General features: G+C 38.0%; 1 protein-coding gene across 7 annotated transcripts in view; it reads left to right on the top strand.

Annotated features, from left to right (window-relative positions):
- The window catches only part of SCLT1 (sodium channel and clathrin linker 1), a 214,735-nt gene that overhangs the window by 29,030 nt on the left and 165,125 nt on the right, over window positions 1-20,580 (top strand). The window lies entirely within an intron of this gene.

Genomic DNA, 20,580 nt, shown 5'->3' with positions numbered 1-20,580 from the left:
GAACATTATATGTGAAACAAAAATACAATGCTGAAAGCTAGAAAGAAGGCAAGGAGACTATAATCTCAATGAAAATCTCAAAACTTATACGAAAATGAACTCGAAATGGCTCATAGAATTAAACTGGAGATGTGAATCTATAAAATTTTTGAGGGTCAGTTGCAGTTACTCTTCAGAATCTAGAGCTAGAAAAAGAATTTTTGATATCACAAGCATGGTCCATAAAAGGAAAAAGCAAGGTCCATAAATTGAAAATTTGAACTTTACTAATGTTAAAACTTTGGCTCTGTTACAGGAGGATGAATAAACATACCACAGACTGACAGAAAAATTTGCAAACCATATATATGACTGGTTATTACTATCTTAAATTTATATAGAACTCTTAAAATTCAACAGTTTAACAAACAAGAAAAAACAAAACCAGCTATTCAATTAGAAAATAGGTGAAAGAGAGCTAGATAAAAGAATAAGTGTTATCTACTGTCATCTCCCCACAGTGCACCAATTTTGACAACCACCCTTTCTAGGAGTTTAAAGGCTAGAGAAGTTCCAGAATACTATTGGAAAATAGACACATTGAAGAATGTAAGAACAATTTCAGTTCACCTGCATCACTCCTGCCCCAAGATGGCACAGCTCGGTTCCAAGAGAGATTCCCTCAACCTGTGATTCTTCCTACAGAGGGAAGTGAGAGCATAGTGAGTAAGCTCCTGGCTTTTCTACCTGTGCAGGACACTCGAAAAGACCCACCTCTTTTTGACTCACCCAGAATAATGGGATCAGCCTGGCTAAGTGTCTAGGAGAGACTAGGAGCAGGGAGAACAGGGAGGGACTCACAGTCAGGGCTTGAAACTCAAGAAGGGGCTGTGTATCCTACTAACCACTTTGCAGACTCTATCAGCAGACCCATTCATAAACTGCTTGGGATGCCTAACCTGTGGTGTACCACCACACCAGCTGGCCCACAGGTGATTCCAACTCTTCATATGCATTACTGCCCTCCTTCCCCATGGCTGGCTGTCATGTGCACCCCCTAGATGGGGAATGCAAGCACAGTCAGCTGGCACAGCTCTTTGGGATTTAGAGAATGCACACAAACTTGAGCATTTCAGGGCACTACCCCCACAAAAAAAAACATGGGGTATTCTCAACACCCAGCCTAGTTTAATGGGATCCTAAGAAAGCATATAGTCTTAGGAATTCTCCCTAAACGGAAATTGCTGAAGGTATGGAGTGGGTACATCTATTGAAAATGTCTAAGAGAAGCTTGGTGAAGCTGTTTGTTTCCCAAAGCCAGTCAGTAAAGACCACAGGAGGTGACTGCTTCATATGTTAAGATGGCAACATAAGACTGATTCAGATGTTAAGATAGCAACATAATACAGTTAATGAAATGAAAAGTGCAATAGAGAGCTTTAGCATTATTCTTGATCAATTAGAAGAAATAATCTGTGAACTTGAAAGCAGGTCATTTGAAATTACCCAGTCAGACAAGAAAAAAAGAAGATTGAAAAGTAATTAAGAAAGCTTAAGGTATTTATGAGACATTGTCAAAAGAAGTGATACACAGATTGTGAGAGTCTCAGAAGGAGGAGAGAGAAAAAAAGAAGCACAAAGCTTAAAGAAATGATGTCTGAAAAATTCCCAAATCTTGGGAGACGTCTGGACGTCAGACATAAGACGCGAGGGTTCCCAAACAGACTCACCCAAAGATGACTTTACTCAGGCACATTATAATCAAATTGTCAAAAATCAAAGACAGTTAATTCTAAAAGCAGCAAGAGAAAAGGACTTATAACATACAAAGGAACTTCCATAGGCAATCAATGGATTTCTCAACAGATACCTTACAGATCAGGAGACAGTGGGATGGTATATTGAAAGTACTGAAGGAAAAAAAAAGTCAACCAAGAATGCTTTACCCAACAAGACTACCCTTCAGAAATGTAGGAAAGATAAAGCTTTTCCTAGACAAACAAAAGCTGAGGGAGTTCATCACCACTAGCCCCAATTTACAAAAGATGCTAAAGAGTTCTTGAAGCTGAAGCAAAGTGATACTACTTATTAATATATTGAAACATGAAAGTATCAACTCATTGATAAAAGTAAGTTTATAGTCAAGAATATTCTGACACTGTAATGGTGGTGTATAAATCACTTTTATCTCTTCTACAAAGGTTAAAAGAGAAAAAGTGACATCTGCAAGATAGCCAAGTAGAAGACTCTAGCAATTGTTCCCCTCACAAAGCCAGAACAACAGATAACTTCATTTTAACAAAAATAACCGAGAGTGAGTGCCAGAGTGCATCAGAGGAGTAACAGAAACCCAAGTGGGCACAGAAACTCAAAATGGCCATGTAGAAAATGGAAGGAAATGACGGGCTTCCATTACACCAACCCCCAACTGGGACCAGCTAGGAACAAGGAGGAATTTCTCTCTACTTGGGAAAGGTAAGCAAGAGGATCTCAGCATCCTGCATTAACTCCTTGGACCTCGCCACTGGGGTCCCCTGCATTAACTCCTACGGACCTCGCCACTGGGGTGGCTGCGAGTTAATGCAGCCTGCATTAACTCCTACAGACCTCGCCACTGGGGTCCCCTGCAATCCTCAAAGTCACTAAGCTTATCTGAGGGAGCAATCTAGAGTCCACATAACCAGGAACCAACACTGTACCCTGACACCTGAGGCTTATGCAACTAGTGTGCTATGCACTGTGGAATTGAAACTGCAATTGGAGTGTGCCTTGCTCTGGGGGCAAGTAGCTCCCCTTCATTACTGAGGCCAAGCAGCTTTTCAGCCACCTCATCTCAGTGGTTCAGCATCTCAAGACTGAGCTGTGAGAAACTGTTACACCCTTCCCTGTGGGCCAGGCAGAGGTGGAACTACTCTACCTTCCCCTCACCCCATCCATGCCCCCACCACCAGACTGGACCCAAAGTGGTACCCTGTCTCCTATGAAAACAGCACCTTAGCTACGCAGAGCAATCACATCTCCTCAATGCCTCAATTTGAAGCAGCATCCCACATTCTAGCAAAATGGTGTTTAGACCACACAGAATGCTCATTGTCCCCAGGATTGATCTGAAGTATGCTATCACCTTCTGGGAAATTGCTCCCCTGTCAGAGCTGCGTGCTTATCCCAAGGAAACATCAGTGACTAAGCTGAAACACCCCACCCTACAGGCCAGACATCTCATACCCTGCTTCCCTGGAGCTGGACTAGCCCCTAGAGTCTGTGCTGCAGAGACACATTTCTTTCTAGGGAGTGGATTAATTGTTGGGCTATTCTGATGCCCCAAAAGCTGAAAAGACAACTGTGCTTTGCCATTCTGGGAAACTTGCTGCCGCGCACCTGCCCTCACAGAAAGTAAGATACAGATAAGCCTTACCATCCTAGGGTCTATAGTCACCACTACATGGTGTCTTATCCCCTGGTATCTGAGATGCCACTGAACTCTACTGGCTCAAGTTCCTTACTTCTAGGTGTACTCTGCTCCTCAGGTACAAATCTCCAGAGTACCTTTTCTTCTCAGGAGTTGGTCCAGTGCTGTGCCCTGCCCCCACCCAGGGATAGAACCACAAGTACAACGCAGCCCTTCGGCCCAAGTGGATAGGGGTGTCTTAGAGTCCAGATCCTGGCTCTGTGGGCACTCTACATCCAAACCTGCCACAAAGAGTAAACCTGAACCCCCAAACCCAGGTACCACAAAGGATAGATGAAATGCTGGGCCTAAGATCTCACCCCACAGCCATTCCAAGACCCTGCACCAGGAACCCAGTGCCACTGCAGCTACTTGTAGGCCATGTCATACCTGGGAACAACAGGGATCCTCTTGATAAGTCTCCCTATTGTGGTGAAATTAAATATAGGAGGACCCCAAGGATACTTGACATTAAGAAAATTAACAATCCATACCACCACTGCCACAAACTTCTACAGCCTAGGCCACTAAGAAACCCACAGTTACTGCTGATATTAATTACAGCTGAAGAAGCTTCATGGACCCTATTCCATTACACTTATCTGTAAACAAAATTACCACGCCCTTCCCAACTGGTACGCTAAAGCCCAACTGCAGGTGAAAGTATTTCTCTATGAAAACTATTCTACAAGATGTGGAAGAGGTGATTGTTCCAACAGGTGTATGGATCAATGCAGGGACACAAGAAACATGAAAAAGGAAGGGAATATGTCACCACCAAAGGAACACAAGTCTTTAGTAAAATAACCCAATGAAAAGGAAATCAATGAATTTCCAGAAGAATAATTCAATGTAATGATACTAAGGTAACCCAATGAAGTAAAAGATAATACAGTAGATAATTCAGTGAAATCAGACAAAGAATTCATAATATGAATAAGAAATTTAACAAAGAGAAATCACTAAAATGAATCAAACAGTTTCTTCAGCTGAAGAATTTGATTAATTAATTGAAAAGTACAGTCCAGGCCTTCAAGGAGAGACTTGATCAAGCAGAACAAAGAATCTCAGAACTTGAAGACGGGTTGTTTGAAATATTTTCTGCAGAAAAAAATAAATATAACAAAGGCTACAGTACTTATGGAACACCATTAGGCAAACAAATATTCATATTATGGGCTTCCCAGAAGGAGAAGAGAAGGGAAAAGCATAGAAAACCTATTAATGAAATAATAGCTGAAAACTTCCCAAGGCTGTGGAGAGATATGGACATCTGGATCCAGGAAGTTCAAACATCCCCAAAGAGACTTAACCCAAACAGGTCTTCTCTGAGGTATATTACAGACAAATTTTCAAAAGTCGAAGACAAAGAGAAAATTCTAAAGCTAGCCAGAGGTAAGCAGCAAGTCACATATAAAAGAATCTGTAATTAGACCAACAGCATTTCTCTGCAGAAACCTTATAGGACAGGAGAGAATGGTCAAAGTACCAAAAGAAGGAAAACAATATCAGCCAAGAATACTATACCCAGCAACACTCTCCTTCAGAAATGAGGGAGAAAGAGTTTTTCCCAGACAAACACAAACTGAGAAAATTCATGACCACTCTATCAACCCTACAGAAATGCTCAAGAAAGTCCTATATTTGAAAGCAAAATACAATAATTGCTATCATGAAAGCACATAAAAATACAAAACTCACTGGTGGAGCAGATACACTAAGGAGAAATGGAAAAAGCATCAAACCTTATCACTAGAGAAAACTACCAAACCACAATAATAAGAGAAAAACAGGAGCAAAAGGATATACAAAACCACCAGAAAACAAATAACAAAGTGACAGGAGTAAGTCCTTAACTGGCAATAATAACCATGAATCTAAATGGATTCCATTTCCCACTTAAAAGATAAAGACATACTGAATGGATAAAAAGCTGTCACCCAGTTATATGCTGCCTACAACAAACTCACTTCACCTGTAAACATACATATGGATGGAAAGAGAAGGCATGGGAAAAGATACTCTACTCAAATGAAAACAAAAATCAAACAAAGGTGGCTATTCTTATATGAGATAATACAGACATTAAATCAAAAACTGGAAACAAACACAAAGTCATTGTATAATGATGAATTCAATTATATCATGATGAATTCAATTATATCCTCCTTCCTGATCAATTCAGAAAGGAGGATATAATCTTTTTAAATATATATACACCCAACACCAGAGCATACAAATATGTAAAGGAAGATAAAGGGAGTCCTGTGATCAAGAATAAATATAACAATTGTAAATATTTTATCTAAAGTGATAGATAGACTGTAATACAATAATAGGTGGTGGCATTAACACCCCACTCTCAGCATTGGACTGATCATCTAGACAGAAAAACAATAAACATTAGATTTAAACTATAGACCAAATGGATCTCACATGCATTTATATAAATTTTTTTTCAACAACTGAAGAATACATGCTATTTTCATCAACACATGGAACATTCTCCAGGATATATCATATTAGGCCACAAAACAAGTCTCAACAAAATTAAAACAATTAAAATATTTCAACTATTGTTTATGACCACAGTGGAATAAAATTATAATTCAGTAACAAGAGGAACATTAGAAACTGTACATATACATGGAAATTAAACAACGTGCTCTTGAATGACCAATAGGTCAATGAAGAAATTAAGAAGGAAATTTGAAAATTTCTTGAAACAAGTGAAAATGGAAACACAGTATACCAAAAACAATGGGATACAGCAAAAGAGGTAAATTTATAGCAATAAATGCCTACGTAAAAAAAAATAGAAAGACTTCAATTAACCTAATGAAACATCTGAAGGAACTAGAAAGGCAAGAACAAATCAAACACAAAAAATAGTATAGGGAAAGAAATAATAAATGTCAGAGTAGAAATGGACAAAATTGGCACTAAAAAACCAATACAAAAGATCAACAAAATGGAAAATTCATTATTTGAGAAGATAAGCAACAAACCATGGCAAAATAACCAAGGAAAAAGTGAAAAGATCCAAATAAAGTCAGAAGTGAAAAAACGAGACGTTATGATACCACAGAAACACAAGGGATTGAGCCAGGCATGATGGCTCATGCCTGTAATCCCAGTACTTTGGGAGGCCAAAGTGGGCGGATCACCTGATGCCAGTTCAAGAGCAGCCTGGCCAACATGGTGAAACCCTGTCTTTACTAAAAATACAAAAATTAGCCAGGCGTGGTGGTGGGTGCCTGTAATTTCAGTTACTTGGATGACTGAGGCACAAGAATCGCTTGAACCTGGGAGGTAGAGGTTGCAGTGAGTCGAGATCATGCCACTGCACTCCAGCCTGGGCAACAGAGCGAGACTCCCTCTCAAAAAAAAAGAAAAAAAAAAGAAATACAAATACAAAGGATCAATAGGACTATTGTGAACAATTATATGTCAATAAATTAGAAAACCTAGCAATAATGGATACATTCCCAGAACCCTCCAAGATTAAATGTAGAAGAAATAGAAAACCTGAACAGACCAATTATGAGGAATGAGAATGAGTCTGTAACAAAAAGTCTTAAAAAAAAAAAAAACAAAAAACTAGCTCAGGACCTGATGGCTTCACTGCTGAATTCTACCAAAAAATTTAAAGAATAATATTAATTCTTATTAGCTGGGCATGATGGCGCACGCCTGTAGTCCTAGCTACTTGGGAGGCTGAGAGTCATCAAAAAAAAAAAAAAAGAATAATACTAATTCTTCTAAAATTATTCCAGAAAACCAAAGGTTAGGTGATTCTTCCAAATGCATCCCACAAGGCCAGCATTACCTGATACCAAAACCTAACAAAGGCACAATAAAAGGAAATTATAGGTTAATATCTCTGATGAATATAGATTGAAAATTCTTCAACAAAATAATTGGAAAAAGAATCCAGCAGCATATTAAAAGGATTATTTACCATTATCAAGTGGGATCAAGAGATGTGAGGATAGTTCAACATACACAAGTCGGTAAACTTGATACATCACATCTAAGAATGAAGGACAAAAACCATAGATAATCTCAATAGATCCAAAAAAAGCAAGCGACAAAATTCAACATATCTTCTTGATTTAAAAAAACTTTCAACACATTAGGTGTAAAAGTAATGTATCTCAGCCCAATTAAGACCATATATGACAAACCCACAGCCAGCATTATTCTGACAGCATAAAAGTTGAAAGTTTTTTCTTCCTAAGATTTGGAACAACACCAGGATGCCCACATTCACCATTTTTATTCAACTTAGTGTGGGAGTCCTAGCTAGAGCACTTAAGCAAGAGAAGAAGTTAAAGCGCATCCAAATTGGAAAGGAGGAAGTTGTCCCTGTTTGCAGATGACATCATCTTATATATAGGAACGTGTAAAACCTCCACCAAAACACTCTTAGAACTGATCAACAAATTAAGTAAAGTTGCAGAATACAAAATCAACATGCAAAAGTTAGTATTGTTTCTATACACTAAAATAAACTAGTGGGAGAAAAAATCAAGAAAGCAATCTCATTTACAATAGCTACTGAAAATTAGGAAAATATCTAAGAATAAATTTACCAAGGTGGTGAAAGATTTCTATAAGTAAATATATAAATGTTGAAAGAAGTTGAAAATGATCCAAACAAATAGAAATACATACCATGTTCATGGATTTGAAGAACAAAGCTGGAGGCATCACTCCACCTGACTTCAAAATATACCAAAAAGCTATAGTAACCAAAACAGCATGGTACTGCCATAAAAATAGACACATAGACCAATGGAATGCAATAAAGAATCAAAATTTACAGCCAACTGAATTTCAAAAAAGGTGCCAACGACATTCACTGGGGATTGGACAGTCTCTTTAAGAAATAGTACTGGCAGATAGACATTGGCAAGATGGCCAAATAGGAACAGCTCCAGTCTGCAGCTCCCAGCGAGACCAATGCAGAAGGTGGGTGATTTCTGCATTTCCAACTGAGGTAACCTGTTCATCTCATCGGGACTGGTTAGGCAGTGGTTGCAGACCATGGAGAGTGAGCAGAAGCAGGATGGAGCATCACCTCACCCGTGAAGTGCAAGCAGCCGGGGTCCTCCCTCCCACAGCCAAGGGAAGCCGTGAGGGACTCTGCTATTCGGCCCAGATACTATGCTTTTCCCAGGGTTTCTGCAATCTGCAGATCAGGAGATTCCCTTGTTGCCTACACCACCAGGACTTTGAATTTCAAGGACAGCACTGAGTGGATGTTTGGGCAGACACCAAGCTAGCTGCAGGAGTTTTGTTTGTTTGTTTGTTTGTTTGTTTGTTTGTTTATGCCAGTGGCGCCTAGAACCCCAGCGAGACAGAATTACTCACTCCCCTGGAAAGGGAGCTGAAGCCAGAGAGCCAAGTGGTCTCGCTCAGTGAGTCCCACTCCCATGGAGACCAGCAAGCTAAGAACCACTGGCTTGAAATTCTTGCTGCCAACACAGAAGTCTGAAGTCCACCTGGGATGAATGAGCTTGGTTGGGGGAGGGGCATCCACCATTACTGAGACTTGAGTAGGCAGTTTTCCTGTCACTGCTAAGGAGGCTGGGAAGGTCAGACTGGGCAGAACTCAACACAATGCAGCAAAGAGGCTGTGGCCGGAATGCCTCTCTAGATTCATGTTCATAGGGTATCTCTGAAAGAAAGGCAGCAGCCCCAGTTAGGGGCTTATAGATAAAACTCCCATCCCTCTGGGACAGAGCACCTGAGAGAAGGGGCGAATGTGGTTGTAGCTTCAGCGGAATTAAACGATCCTGCCTGATGGCTCTGAAGAGTGCAGCGGATCCTGACAAGCAGGATCCTCCCAGCACAGCACTAGAGCTCTGCTAAGGGACAGAGTGCCTCCTCTAGTGAGTCCCTAACCCCCATGCCTCCTGACTGGGAAAGATCTCCCAACAAGGGTTGACTGACTCCTCATACAGGAGAGCTCCAGCTGGCATTAGGCCAGTGCCCCTCTGGGATGAAGCTTCCAGAGGAAGGAGCAGGCAGCCATCTTTGCTGTTCTGCAGCCTCTGCTAATGATACGATACCCAGGAAAACAAAGTCTGGAGTAGACCTCCAGCAAACTGCAGCAGACCTGTAGAAGAGGGGCCTGACTGTTAGAAGAAAAACTAAAAAACGGAAACCAGTAACATCAACATCAACAAAGAGGACCCCAACACAAAAACCCCACCCAAAGGTCATCAGCCTCAAACATCAAATCCACCACGTAGATAAATCCATGATGATGAGGAAACACCAGTGCAAAAATGTTGAAAAATCCAAAACCCAGAATGCCTCTTCACCACATGATCACAACTCCTCTCCTTTCTGCAAGGGCAGAGAACTGGACAGAGTATGAATTTGACAAATTGACAGAAGTAGGCTTCAGAGGGTGGGTAATAACAAACTCCTCTGAGCTAAAGGAGCATGTTCTAACCCACTGCAAGGAAGCTCAGAACCTTCATGAAAAGGTTACAGGAGCTGCTAACTATAATAACCAGTTTAGAGAAGAAGGTAAACGACCTGACAGCTGAAAAACACAACACAAGAACTTTGTAAAGCATACGTAACTATCAATAGCTGAATCGATCAAGCGGAAGAAAGGATATCAGAGATTGAAAATCAACTTACTGAAATAAGGCATAAAGACAAGATTAGAGAAAACAGAATGAAAAGCAAGGACCAAAGCCTCCAAGAAATATGGGACTATGTGAAAAGGCCAAATCTGCATTTGATTGGTGTACCTGAAAGTGACGGAGAAAATGGAACCAACTTGGAAAACACTCTTCAGGATATTATCCAGGAGAACTTCTCCAACCTAGCAAGACAGGCCAACATTCAAATTCAGGAAATACAGAGAACACCACAAAGATACTCCTCGAGAAAAGCAACCCCAAGACACATAATCATCAGATTCATCAAGGTTGAAATGAAGGAAAATATGTTAAGGGCAGCCAGAGAGAAAGGTCGGGTTACCCACAAAGGGAAGCCCATTAGACTAACAGCGAATCTCTTGGCAGAAACGCTAGAAGCCAGAAGAGAGTGGGAGCCAATATCCAACATTCTTAAAGAATTTTCAACCCAGAATTTTATATCCAGCCAAACTAAGCTTCATAAGCGAAGGAGAAATAAAACCCGTTACAGACAAGGAAATGCTGAGGGGTTTTGTCACCACCAGGCCTGCCTTAGAAGAACTCCTGAAGGAAGCACTAAATATGGAAAGGAAAAACTGGTGACAGGCACTGCAAAAACATACCAAATTGTAAAGACCATTGACACTATGAAGAAACTGCATCAACTAATGGGCAGAATAACCAGCTAGCATCATGATGGACAGGATCAAATTCACACATGACAATATTAACCTTAAACGTAAATGGGCTAAATGCCCCAATTAAAAGACACAGACTGGGAAATTGGATAAGGAGTCAAGAACCATCAGTCTGCTGTCTTCAGGAGACCCACTCACATGCAAAGACACACAGGCTCAAAATAAAGGGATGGGGGAATATTTACCAAGCAAATGGAAAGCAAAAAAAAAAAAAAAAAGCAGGGATTGCAATCCTAGTCTCTGATAAAACAGACTTTAAACCAACAAAGGTCAAAAGAGATAAAGAAGGGCATTACATAATGTTAAAGGGATCAATGCATTAAGAAGTGCTGACTATCCTAAATATATATACACCCAATACAGGAGGACCCAGATTTATAAAGCAGGTTCTTAGAGACTTACAAAGAGACTTACACTCCCACACAACAATAGTGGGAGACTTTAACACCCCACTGTCAATATTAGACAGATCAATAAGACAGAAAATTAACAAGAATATCCTGGACTTGAACTCAGCTCTGGACCATGGAGACCTAATAGACATCTACAGAACTCTCCACCCAAAATCAACAGAATATATGTTATTCTCAGCACCACATCACACTCATTCTAAAATTGACCACAAAATTGGAAGTAAAACACTCCTCAGCAAATGCAAAAGAATGGAAATCATAACAGTCTCTCAGAACACAGTGCAATCAAATTAGAACTCAGGATCAAGAAACTCACTCAAAACCACACAGCTATATGGAAACTGAACAACCTGCTCTTGAATGACTACTGGGTAGATAACGAAATGAAGGCAGAAATAAAGATGTTCTTTGAAACCAGTGAGAACAAAGATACAACGTATCAGAGTCTCTTGGACATATTTAAACAGTGTGTAGAGAGAAATTTATAGCACCAAATGCCCACAAGAGTAAGCAAGAAAAATGTAAAATTGACACCCTAACATAGCAATTAAGAGAACTAGAGAAGCAAGAGCAAATAAATGCAAAAGCTAGCAGAAGACAAGAAATAACTAAGATCAGAGCAGAGCTGAAGGAGATAGAGACACAAAAAACCCTTCAAAAAATTAATAAATCTAGGAGCTAATTTTTCTAAAAGATCAATGATATAGATAGACTGCTAGCCAAACTAATAAAGAAGAAAAGAGAGAAGAATCAAATAGATACAATAAAAAATGATAAAGGGGATATCACCACCAATCCCACAGAAACAAAAAACTACCATGAGAGAATACTATAAACACCTCTATACAAAAAAAAACTAGAAAATCTAGAAGAAATGAATGAATTCCTGAACACATGCACCCTCCCAAGAATAATCCAGGAAGAAGTCAAATCCCTGAATAGACCAAAAACAAGTTCTGACATTGAGGCAGTAATTAATAGCCTACCAACCAAAAAAAGTCCAGGACCAGATGGATTCACAGCCGAATTTTACCAGAGGTACAAAGAGGAGCTGGTACAATTCCTTCTGAAACTATTTCAAACAATAGAAAAAGAGGGTATCCTCCCTAACTCATTTTATGAGGCCAACATCATTCTGATACCAAAACCTGGCAGAGATACAACAAAAAAAGAAAATTTCAGTCCATTATCCCTGATGAACATCAATGTGAAATTCCTCAATAAAATATTGGCAAACAGAATTCAGCTGCACATCAAAAAGTTTATCTACCATCAAGTCAGCTTCATCCCTTGGACGCAAGGTGGGTTTAACATATGCAAATCAATAAACATAATCCATCACATAAACAGAAGCAGTGACAAAAACCACATGATTATCTCAATAGATGCAAAAAAAGGCCTTCGACAAAATTCAACAGCCCTCCATGCTAAAAACTCTCAATAAGCTAGGTATTGATGGAACATATCTCAAAATAATAGGAGCTATTTATGACAAACCCACAGCCAGTGTCATACCAAATGGGCAACAACTGGAAGCATTCCCTTTGAAAACCGGCACGTGACAAGGATGCCCTCTCTCACCACTCCTATTCAACATAGTATTGGAAGTTCTGGCCAGGGCAATCAGGCAAGAGAAAGAAAGAAAGGATGTTCAATTAGGAAAAGAGGAAGTCATATTGTCTCTGTTTGGAGATGACATGATTATATATTTAGAAAACCCCATCGTCTCAGCCCAAAATCTCTTTAAGCTGATAAGCAACTTCAGCAAAGTCTCAGGATACAAAATCAATGTGCAAAAATCCAAGCATTCCTCTACACCAATAGCAGACCAATAGAGAGCCAAATCATAAGTGAACTCCCATTCACAATTGTTATAAAGAGAATAAAATACCTAGGAATACAACTTACAAGGGATGTGAAGAACCTCTTCAAGGAGAACTACAAACCACTGCTCAAGGAAATAAGAGAGGACACAAACAAATGGAAAAACATTCCATGCTCATGGATAGGAAGAATCAATATTGTGAAAATGGTCATACTGTGCAAAGTAATTTATAGATTCAGTGCTATTCCCCTCAAGCTACCATTGACTGTCTAAACAGAACTAGAAAAAAACTACTTTAAATTTCATGTGGAACCAAAAAAGAGCCTGTATAGCCAAGACAATCCTAAGCAAAAAGAACAAAGCTGGAGGCATCATGCTACCTGACTTCAAACTATACTACATTGCTACACTAACCAAAACAGGATGGTACTGGTACCAAAACAGATGTATAGACCAATAGAACAGAACAGAGGCCTCAGAAATAACACCACACATCTACAACCATCTGATCTTCAATGGAACAGAACAGAGGCCTCAGAAATAACACCACACATCTACAACCATCTGATCTTCAATAAACCTGACAAAAACAAGTAATGGGGAAAAGATTCCCTATTTAATTAATGGTGCTGGGAATACTGGCTAGCCACAAGCAGAAAACAGAAACTGGACCCCCTCCCTACACCTTATACAAAAATTATCTCACTATGGTTTAAAGACTTAAAAGCCAAAACCATAAAACGCCCAGTAGAAAACCTAGACAGCACCATTCAGGACATAGGCATGGGCAAAGACTTCATGACTAAAACACCAAAAGCAATTACAACAAAAGCCAAAATTGACAAATGGGATCCAATTAAACTAAAGAGCTTCTGCATAGCAAAAGCAACTATCATCAGAGTGAACAGGCAACCTACAGAATGGGAGAATATTTTTGCAAGCTACCCATCTGACAGAGGTCTAATATCCACAGTCTACAAGGAACTTAAACAAATTTACAAGAAAAAAATGACCCCATCAAAAAATGGGTGAAGGGTAACAACAGACACTTCTCAAAAAAGACATTTCTGCTGCCAACAAACATGAAGAAAAAGCTCCTCGTCACTGATCATTAGAGAAATGCAAATCAGAACCAAATGAGATACCATGTGACACCAGTTAGAATGGCGATCATTAAAAAGTCAAGAAACAATAGATGCTGGCAAGTTTGTGTATAAATAGGAATGCTTTTACACTGCTGGTGGGAGTGTAGATTAGTTCAACCATTGTGGAAGACAGTGTGGCAATTCCTCAAGGATCTAGAACCAGAAATTCCATTTGACCCAGCAATCCAATTACTGTGTATATACCTGAAGTATTATAAGTTATTCTACTATAAAGACACATGCACACGTATGTTTATTGAAGCACTATTTACAATAGCAAAGACTTGGAACCAACCCAAATGCCCATCAATGATAGACTGGATAAAGAAAATGGGGCACATATACACCATGGAATACTATGCAGCCATTAAAAAGAATGAGTTCATGTGTTTTGCAGGGACACGGATGAAGTTGGAAAGCATTCTCCTCAGCAAACTAACACAGGAACAGAAAAGCAAATGCTGCATGTTTTCACTCATAAGTGGGAGTTGAACAATAACAACACAGGGACACAAGGAGGGGAACATCACACACCAGGGCCTGTCTGTGGGTGGCATGTAAGGGGAAGGAGAGCATTAGGACAAATACCTAATGCATGCAGGGTTAAAACCTAGATGATGGGTTGATAGGTGCAGCAAACCACCATGGCGCATGTATACCTATGTAACAAACCTGAACGTTCTGCACATGTATCCCAGAACTTAAAGTAAAATAAAAATAAAAATTAAAAAACTGCCATCTGCAAACAAAAAAAAAAAGAAATAGTGCTGGAAAAACTATATATCCATATGCCAAAAATAAATCACCCCGTCTCTTTTTTTTTCTTTTTTTTTATTATTATTATACTTCAAGTTTTAGGGTACCTGTGCACAATGTGCAGGTTAGTTACATATGTATACATGTGCCATGCTGGTGTGCTGCACCCATTAACTCATCATTTAGCGTTAGGTATATCTCCTAATGCTATCCCTCCCCCCTCCCCCTACCCCACAACAGTCCCCAGAGTGTGATGTTCCCCTTCCTGTGTCCATGTGTTCTCATTGTTCAATTCCCATCTATGAGTGAGAACATGCAGTGTTTGGTTTTTTGTCCTTGAGATAGTTTGCTGAGAATGATGATTTCCAATTTCATCCATGTCCCTACGAAGGACATGAACTCATCATTTTTTATGGCTGCATAGTATTCCATGGTGTATATGTGCCACATTTTCTTAATCCAGTCTATCATTGTTGGGCATTTGGGTTGGTTCCAAGTCTTTGCTATTGTGAATAGTGCCGCAATAAACATACATGTGCATGTGTCTTTATAGCAGCATGATTTATAGTCCTTTGGGTATATACCCAGTAATGCGATGGCTGGGTCAAATGGTATTTCTAGTTCTAGATCCCAGAGGAATCGCCACACTGACTTCCACAATGGTTGAACTAGTTTACAGTCCCACCAACAGTGTAAAAGTGTTCCTATTTCTCCACATCCTCTCCAGCACCTGTTGTTTCCTGACTTTTTAATGATTGCCATTCTAACTGGTGTGAGATGGTATCTCATTGTGGTTTTGATTTGCATTTCTCTGATGGCCAGTGATGATGAGCATTTTTTCATGTGTCTTTTGGCTGCATAAATGTCTTCTTTTGAGAAGTGTCTGTTCATGTCCTTTGCCCACTTTTTGATGGGGTTATTTGTTTTTTTCTTGTAAATTTGTTTGAGTTCATTGTAGATTCTGGATATTAGGCCTTTGTCAGATGAGTAGGTTGCGAAAATTTTCTCCCATTTTGTAGGTTGCCTGTTCACTCTGATGGTAGTTTCTTTTGCTGTGCAGAAGCTCTTTAGTTTAATTAGATCCCATTTGTCAATTTTGTCTTTTGTTGCCATTGCTTTTGGTGTTTTAGACATGAAGTCCTTGCCCATGCCTATGTCTTGAATGGTAATGCCTAGGTTTTCTTCTAGGGTTTTTATGGTTTTCGGTCTAACATTTAAGTCTTTAATCCATCTTGAATTAATTTTTGGATAAGGTGTAAGGAAGGGATCCAGTTTCAGCTTTCTACATATGGCTAGCCAGTTTTCCCAGCACCATTTATTAAATAGGGAGTCCTTTCCCCATTTCTTGTTTTTCTCAGGTTTGTCAAAGATCAGATAGTTGTAGATATGCGGCGTTATTTCTGAGGGCTCTGTTCTGTTCCGTTGATCTATATCTCTGTTTTGGTACCAGTACCATGCTGTTTTGGTTTCTGTAGCCTTGTAGTATAGTTTGAAGTCAGGTAGCGTGATGCCTCCAGCTTTGTTCTTTTGGCTTAGGATTGACTTGGTGATGCGGGCTCTTTTACAAAAATCAACACAAAATGGACTAAAAAATGTAACACCCAACACTATGAAACTGGTGGACAAAAACATAAATGTTTCAGTACATTTTTCTGGGTAAAGGTTTTATGGAGAAGACCTCAAAGGCATAAGCAAGAAAGGCAAATATAGACAAATGGGATTATATCAATCTTAAAAGCTTCTGTATTGTAAAGGAAACAATCAACAGAATGAAGAGGAATCTGGCAAAATGGGAGAAAGTATTTGAAAACTATTCGTCTGACAAGAGATAAATGTCCAGAATATATAAGGAACTCAAACAATTCAACAGTTAAAAGAAGAATCTAATTTAAAAAGGAGCAAATGAGCTGAATAGACATCTCTAAAAGACGACATACAACTGGCCAAGAAGTATATGAAAAAATACTAAACATAAGTAATCATTAGAGAAATGCAAATCAAAACCACAGTGAGATCCCATATCACCCCTGTTTTAATGACTTTTATCCTAAAGACAGGCAATAATGGATGCTGGTGAGGATGTGGAGAAAGGGGAACCTTCCTACACTGTTGGTAGAAATGTACATTAGTTTAGCCACTGTGGAGAGCAGTATGGAAGTCCTCAAAAAATTAAAACTAGAACTATTTTGTTTTCAAAATTTATATGAAAAGGGACAAGAAGAGCTAAGACAATCTTGCAGAACAACTACACTTGGAAACAGATACTACCAGGTCTTAATATTTACTGTAAAGCTATAGTAATTTGGTTAGTATGGTATTGGCCAAGGAAACAAGCCAGTTAAACAGAATAAAGTTTGGAAATAGCTCTACACATACCAGACTTTCATATAGAATAAAGAAAAATGAATTTTGATCTCTACCCAAACTACTCTGATATGTAATTTCTGCATTGATTGCATATCTAAATGTTAAGGTAAAGCTTTTAGAATAAAACTTGAGGGAAGAAGTTATGAGCTTATAGTAGGCAGGATGGCTTAAACAGCACATAAGCACTAATCATAAACGAAATAACTGATAAACTGGGCTACTTCAAAGTGAAAGAACTTATGTTTTTAAGACATCATTAAGAAAGTAAAAAGACAAGCTATGGAATGGAGAATATATTTGTAATCTTGCAAAAATCTAGAATATATGAAGAATGTCTTCAAATTAATAACTAAAACAATTACCCGTTAGAGAAACAGGTCACTTCACAAAAGAGGGTATTTAAAATGCTTTGTAACTGTAGAAAAGACTGTTCAACTTCATTATTTATCAGGTAAATGGAAATTCAAACCACAATGAAATACTACTATATCCACTGGCTAGAGTGAAAAGCATAATTCCAAGTGTTGACAAAGATGTGGAATAGCTCTCATATACTGCCTGTGGGAGAGTAAATGGGTGAGATTACTTCAGAAAATTGTTTAACATTTTCTTCTAGATCTGACTGATACAGACCTTATGAGTCATCAACTCTACCTGTAGGTATACCCATCAGAAATGCCTATACCAATAAGACTTTTTCAAGAATGTTTGTAGCAGTGCTATTTATAATAGTCAAATAATGAACAACCCAAATATTTCATTTAATAATAGAAAGCATAAATATATTGTGGCATACTTGTAAAGTGAAATAGTATATGTCAGTAAGAATGAACTAACCAAAATTACTCACAGCAGTAAGAATGAATCTCACAAACCCAGTGATAAGCAAAAGAAGCCAGACATAACAGAAAATATACTGTGTGGTTATATTTTTATAATGTTTTTAAAATAGGGAAAATGATTTCCTGCTGTTAGAAGTCAGGATTTGGGTCCCACATGGAGCCTGGGGGTAGTGACTTAGGGGTTTGGGGGTTGTTGGTCATATACATAGTTCTCACTTTTTGCAGTACCATGTTAACTGAAACTTGTGTGTATCAGAACTTTGTCCTTACTTGGATTTGATGTTTCCACAGAACTGTGCAAAATGAAGACACGTATACCAATATGCAAAGTGAAGAGTACTTGTATTCTGTTGCTTGATTTGAGTTCTGGTTACATGAGTATATTCACCTTGTGAGAATTATTTACCTGTATACTTATAATTTGTACTGTCTTCTGTATGTATGTAGTACTTGAATAAAAACAGTATTGATTATCTTCCTTTCATCTACTCATTCTTACCATTCTATGCCTCTTTCATGGTATGTCTTTATTATTATTATTGTTCCTTGCTTATTTGCCTGTCTCTTCCTATAACTCTACAATCCAACCAATGGATAAGGACTATGAATTGTTTGTTCATCTTTGTATTATTTACTGTACCTCCCATGGGCCCTTACACATAGTAGGTAAATAAGTATTTACAGAGTAAGAAGTTAAAAATTATTAAGTGAAAGTTTAGAATTCAGAGGCTTCTTTGAGTTATATTTTTAAATTACTCTTTAATATGTATGTGATCATAAATACTTTCTCCCTTCAAAAAGCCAGAACATTACAGATGCTTTTAGTGATCCCTTTGAGCACCTTTCTTCTCTGTCCTATTTTCTTCTTTCCACCCCTAGAAATAACTTCTTTGTTTTTTATGATATATATATTTTGATACATGTGAATTTAATTAATTTCTTGAACTACTTATGGGATTCTATTGTATCATTTTTTATTTATTCTGTTAAAAGACATTTTGTTAGATAAGTTTTATAGTAAAGGCACCACTGAAAAACCTCGTACATCTTGTGTTTAAATGTTTCTCCATATGCCATAGATACAAAATTTCTGGTCATGTTACGAGTGCTGTAGGTCTTTTAACTTTGCTTTTGGTGTCTTTAGCTGTATAGAAGTTTTAAATTTGGATGTTGTAAAATGTGTCAGTCTTTCCATTTATAGGTTTTGCTCCTGGTGTCTTCCAGTTAACAAATGTAATTTGAGCAAAAAAGTATGGCAGGCGCTGCTTGGGATATTTGCAAACAAAACAGACAAAAATTTCTGCATTTGTGACGTTAAGAAAGCATTGTCTAACTCAAGGTCAATAATGCATTTTCTTGCAATAATTGTTAAAATTTTAACAACATTTGGATTTTTATCTATATTTTTCCATTTAGTGTGTGCTAGCAGCTAATTTTGTTTTGTTATCCAGTACTATTTGTTGGATAGCAGTATTGTGTCCATTCAATTATAATTCCTCTTCTTTTATATACCACATACCTATAAGTGCTTGAATCTATTTCTGGGTTTGTTATACTGTTGTGTTTGTTACTGTACCTATAGCATACTGTTTAAATTGCTGTAGCATTGTGGTGTTTTGCTACGTAGTAACCAAGTTCTTCCCTCTTTCTTTTTTCTTTTCCTTTTTTTTTTTTTTTTTTGGTGAGATTATCTTGGCTAATTTTTCATACTTACTCATTCATGGAACTTTAGGATTTACTTAAGATCAAGTTTTATAAATTATTCTGTTGGAACTTCATTTTTGAGTACAATGAAGTTGTAGTGAATTTTAGAGAGCTGACATTCTCAAAATATTGACCATTCCACACATACATTAATGTTATAGTACCATGTTTGTTTAGATTTCCTTTTATATCCTTTAGTAAAGCTAATTTTCTCAATAAGCTCCTGTACCATTTTTTGTTTGCTTTATTGCCAGATATTGTTTGTGATAGTAGTGAATAGGATTTTTTTCGGTTACATTTTCTAATTATTGCTGGTATTTGAAAAAGCTACTGATTTTTTTTTTAAGTGTTCATCTTCTGTCTGGTGACTTTTAGTGTATTATCTTACTAGTTCTAATAATTGGTAGATTATACTGAGTTTTTAGGTAAATGGCCGAATTGTAAATAATAATAGCCTTCCATCTTGCTTTTCAACCTTTAAATTATAATTGATGTAGATTTCTGGCAGATATTTTTATCAAATTAAGAAAAAATCCTCAAATTTCTAATTTGCCAATGGTTTTTATTGTGCATGGGTATTAAATTTACCAAATGCATTTCAGTATAAATTGAGATTATTATTTTTTTCTCTCATTTTGAATTACATACAGTTTCTAAGATTATGAAAATTTAATTGCATTTAATATTATATCACTATCAATTTTGGCTAGAATGATGTGAGAACACATTTTAAGATGTACA

Source organism: Gorilla gorilla, chromosome 3 (genome assembly GCF_029281585.2).
Source record: "Gorilla gorilla gorilla isolate KB3781 chromosome 3, NHGRI_mGorGor1-v2.1_pri, whole genome shotgun sequence".
Classification (NCBI taxonomy): Eukaryota; Metazoa; Chordata; class Mammalia; order Primates; family Hominidae; genus Gorilla; species Gorilla gorilla.
Note: the sequence above shows the minus strand (reverse complement) of the source record. Positions and strands in the feature narration are given on the sequence as shown.